Below are 5,396 nucleotides of genomic sequence, written 5' to 3'. Positions count from 1 at the left end.
TAGCTTCTCAAATATACGTTGAGGTGGTAGTGGCCAAGGTGGTTCCCAATGAACTGGAGAGCACTGGTATGTCGATGACACATGGGATGATATGCCATCATCACTTTCAGAACACGCACTCAAACCGGTTTTGAGCAGAACCATGGAAGGATCGACCGTGAGCTTGCCCATAGAGGTCGCGATCTCAGAGAAGACATCAAGGGCCATCAGGAACTGGTCCACCATGAGCAAGGGCACCTCAGCGGCCTGGATATGCCCTATGTATGGGTCAAGACCCGTAGTCGAACAGGTGGTGTGCGCCACTGAGGAGCAGCCACCAGTTGCAGTGAGCTCAGGAACGATGTCGGTGGTGGTCATGGATGAAGGTACTGCTGCAGATGAAGTGAGCACTGACTCCTCAGATGCATCGCCGCTTGGGCACCCCATCGAACATGTGGTGGGTGTTGGAGCAGCTACCATGGTGGAGTCAATTTCAAGCACCTTGTCGCTCACAGCGAGCTCTAGAACGGTGTCACCGGTGGTTGTGGACGGCGTGGATGTTGTAGGAGAGGCGAACTCGAAGGGAGTCAAGCTGATGGCGCCCATGGACGCCTTGAGTTGGAGGTCGTCAGTGGATGTAGCGAGCGCCTCATCATGGCGCTCGACCGCGGCCAATGCTGCAGTCCACTCCGCGTAGGGAGTGTCGTCGTAGAAGCACGAGGGCGCCATCCCGTCGTCATCCGGCATGGTGATGGTGGTGTAGACCGGCGGGACAAGGTCAACGGCAAGGATGCAACAACCCTCGTAGATAGCATGGCCATCCAGGGCATCTCGAGCTCGCGCCGCCCTCCATTGAGACCGGAACTCGATGTACGCCTCCACGCCGTACATCCCGTCCACCATCCGCTCGTACGCACAGATCACATATCCATCACCAGAGTGACGGAACAACTGGCGGATTGACTCGATGGAGACCACCTGACGAATGTCGCTGATCCAGGCGTGTAGAACGCCCTTGGGGTAGGCGAATTTGTGGCTTGGCATTTTGTCAAACAGGTTGTAGGCAGTGGTGGAGAAAAAAAATTGATTTGGAAATTTGAGGCTAGGATCTATGGCTCTGAATACCAAATGTTAGGTACCCAGTACTATATTGACTCAATCACCATGAATTTGCTTACATCTCTCAAGTTACATGAAGGAAGAAGGAGATCAGAGGAGGGAGACGATGAGGAACCAGAGAAGAGATAGAGAGACGCTAGCCAGCCAAGCCAGGCCGAAGCCTTCCGATCCAAGCCGAGTCGCTCGTTGCGGTCTCCACGTGCATTTGCAGTCGCTGCTTCCCATTGTATATGCAGGCCCAAGACCCAAGAACATCCCAATGTCCAGTCCAGGTAATAGAATAGGGGAGGTCGCTGACACTATGTAGTACCCCCTCAAAAAAAAAAAGATACTATGTACTACGCCCGTTGAAAGCGGCGCCCAGAAGCAGCGGTAAGCGGCACCGCCTAACACAAAAATAAGTAGCTGAACGTGCCAATCATCCAGATCCAAATATAAGGAGACCTGTCACGTGGCCACGTCCTTGTTAGCCAGTAAGTACACAGATGAATTGTTTTTCTTATTTTAGCAAAATAACTGCGCTTATGTAGATGAGCTGATTCGTTTAAGCAAAACAGTCACGCCTACACGTAACAACAGATGCGTACAAATCTTAGACGCGCATGCAACCACATAAAACGCTCCGCATGGTCACATCCATGCAAAGAAAAAAGAAACAAACAGCCAAAAAGAAGCAGCCAAATCTGCATGCACAGCACATGCCGGCAAAGAGAATGACCTGAATCTAAACCATAATCACTAAACACACCCAAAGACTTACACGGCCAGGTCCCCCACTAATTGGTGTGTCAACACCTGATTGGCCCGATTTTTACTGCAGGGAAAACTCTAAAAATCCATAAAAAAGGATCCGGTCTAGATATAAGATATGTAGTATTTGGTGTCGTTCTAATTGCATGGCGTTTGCATTGGCCAAAGTTTGGTTGTGAGAAGTGATATATCTCTGAAAGGAGAAAGGATGAATGTTGATCAAATGTTTTGTGCCTAGAAATGATATGAACTTATTTTGCACCTCTGGCGGAATTATCCAATCAATTTCAGTTATCTAAATGTTTATACTAGGTAAGAGCAAGTAATATACTATACTTCCCATTACACATATATAAGCAGTATTTAGGACAAGACTGATATGAACTTATTTTGCACCGCTAGACAAAAATATCCAATCTATTCCATTTATCTGAATGTTAACTCTAGGTAAGAGCAACTAATATGATAGTTCCCACTGCACATCTATAAGCAGTATATAGGACCCAAACAAATGAAACAGACATAGCACACGAAACATATTTTTCAGACCTATTGTCGTAGCAATTTAAGTGGCGCAGCAAGGCGCGCGTATGGTTCTAGTGGTTTTGAATGCAGAAAAAAAATCCGTAGTGCTGAATATTGTAGGTAGTTGAAGAAACTATATTATCAGAGGTGAGACAGCCGCCTCCAACTACAGATACAATAGTCACTCATGTGGGATGTAAGTTATACTCCAATACTTGTAAAACATTTATGAGTTGAGGGCAATACTTGTAGGAGTGTCATAGCGTCCCAGATAAAAAAAGTGTTGTATAAAGTGAGCCCGAGGAGGTGGAGGAGCAGTGTGAGGTGCATAAGGCTAGCCCATATAGACATTGGTATATTGTTGAATCTTACATGAGGAGGGGAAACTCTGGGTTGGATGGGTTAGGTTGCAATGTTATGAGTTACCATGCAAGCTAGTACTGTCATTGTAAATTGCAACATGGGAACTATAAGTTATGGTCATAGGCGCAGTAACTCAAGGTGCAATAATCGAAGGAACATCAAAGACATAGTGCATAGTTTGTGGTTTTATACTGATTGTTGCTGGTGAGGATGAAAATCTTGGCAGCTCGGTGGTGGAAGGGTACTGCTCCAGGTCGCACGATATCGAGGTACAATCAGAAGAAGAGTCTTGCTTTTCCAGGAGTTGCACCATCATATCTTCTAAATTGTTCAGCGACGTCTGCAGCTTGTCCACCACGACTGGTAGGGGAAGCAACAGTCCCATAAGCTCATACGGTCCTTTAATCAGTGCTGGCATCAAAATAGTTGTTCTCCTCCGCCACCATTTTGCCTAGTCTTCACCATATGTTTGATCATGTAAATCGAATAAGAACATGAACGACTCAATGGAATACGAGGTAATTAACCTCTCACCTAAAATCTTGAACCTTTGGCCAACACCCAAGGATTTGTTTGACATTCTCAAGAATTTTACACTGAAACACAAACTTGAGCTGCCCAACAAAACGATGCGCCACCGATGAACACAATTGAGTAGAGTGGTTGGGGACTTTACACAGGGTATCTAGAGATAACCACCAACCTTTGCCACAATCGATTTGAACACCCTTCGCCGCCAATGATCCGTCGTTGATCATAGGGAAGTCACGTAGCCACCACAAATCGCGCAAGGGAGGGGTTGTACAAGAGATCTCAACCTTCCGACCTCGCCGATTTGACCTCACTGTCGAGGATCGAACCGATGCTCTTGTTCCCTAGTCAAGATCTAATCGAGAGTGTCGCTTTAGGGGAAAACGGAGGAGAATCGAGATGGTTTGAAGTCAGATTTGTGGTGTGCGGACGGAGCAGGATGCCGCTACAAGTAACAGTAGAGATGCGATTAAGTAAACATAACACTTGGAAGATGACGTCTTGAAGCCAAGACTCATAAGCTGATATGCACCCCGCATGCGTTTTGGAGCCAAGACTCATAAGCTGATATGCACCCCGCATGAACGGCAAATTCAAAACAAAACAGAGAAACCGATTTTTCTTTTTTGGGTACCGAAGACTATCAAGTGTGCTAGAAGCCCATAAATCTCTACTCCTAATGTCTGAGTTGGTAGGATTGCGTCCACGGTTTACTTTCGTCTGGTTTATTTTCGTCCGGTTTATTTTCGTCTCACATCCCACCACCATATCTCATCAAGTTGTGTTTTTACCTTCACAATAAAAACTTTCCTAACCTTTCCAAAGTTTCCTAACTAGACACGTTATAAACGGGAAGGAATTGATAGTACGTTACCAATCAATAAAATTTAGTTTTATGACAACAATTCCAAATCTTAATTTTCCTAATGCATCGACCTTTGCCTTTTCTAAGTGGTTGTTTGCATAAGGAGAATTAGCCACGGGTATATCTCTACTCCTAATGAAGGAGTTGTTGTTTGGTTTCGCTTCGCTTCATTACCTTGGCCAACACATTCCCAACAGATTCAAAAATCACAAATCAGAATTCAACATTTCCATGTACAACACATTCCCCTCGATCTATTTCCTACGTCGATCGACAAGGACGCCCCAGCCGCCTTCGCGGCCCTCTTCGCCACCGTTGAGATCAGAGACGAGCCGCCGCCGCCGCCGTCGCGGATTTCCAGTGACGCCCCGCAGAGCGGCCCACACCCTCGCCAATCAATGGCATCAATCACGTATCAATCGTGCATCAATCACACATTGAACGGGAGGACCTCGCCTCACCGGTCGTCCGCCATCGGAGCCCATCTCCTTCTCCGTTGTCGTGCTTGTGCATCCGCCGCAGCCGTCACCCGGATCGCGTCTCACGCTGTTGCCGTCTTCCACCATACTGAAGTGGCTGCCGCCAACAGGACACCTCCACCCCGCCCCGCCCCATCTTGCAGCACCCGAATCAATGCATGCAGACGTACGAGAGACGCAGCCACTCAGGGCATGCAGATGTACTGAACTCTAGACCTGATCGATCAGTGCATGCAGGCGTACTGAAACCGGGACAAGCAAGCCTCTGCTTGCAAGGTAGCAGCAGCACTGGGATATACATACTATACTAATATGCATACAGCAAAGTACTGTGATTTGCCCCAGTAGATTAGTTCCATTTTAGTTTTAGTTATAAACCATTTAGTATAGTACATGAAGTTGGCCCTCCAGTTAGTACAGAAGTATTTTCTTTATCTGCTGGTGAAGGTAGCTGCTGTCGTTTCCAAACAGACTCAAGGTAATTGCTATTGGGTTCTATCGATTTAGAATTAACATGGCACAGATGTATAGCTAACATTTTTTGGATGGCTACAGGTACATTTTTCTTAATTGTAAACCATGATGTATTTTCTTTCGGTAACTCGAATCACTGACCTACAGCATGATAGCCCATATATTTGTGCGGAAATGTTGGAGATGGCCCGTTTAAAATGATGTTTTAGAAATTTTTTCAGTAAAAATCAGGGTGCCAGCAGCGTGATGTTTGTATAATATTTCAGGAGAAGTGGATCTTTTTGGACAGTTATAGCCTCCAACTTTCTGAA

This window comes from Triticum dicoccoides, chromosome 2A (assembly GCF_002162155.2).
Source record: "Triticum dicoccoides isolate Atlit2015 ecotype Zavitan chromosome 2A, WEW_v2.0, whole genome shotgun sequence".
In the NCBI taxonomy this organism is placed as follows: Eukaryota; Viridiplantae; Streptophyta; class Magnoliopsida; order Poales; family Poaceae; genus Triticum; species Triticum dicoccoides.
This window is presented reverse-complemented; position numbering follows the sequence as displayed.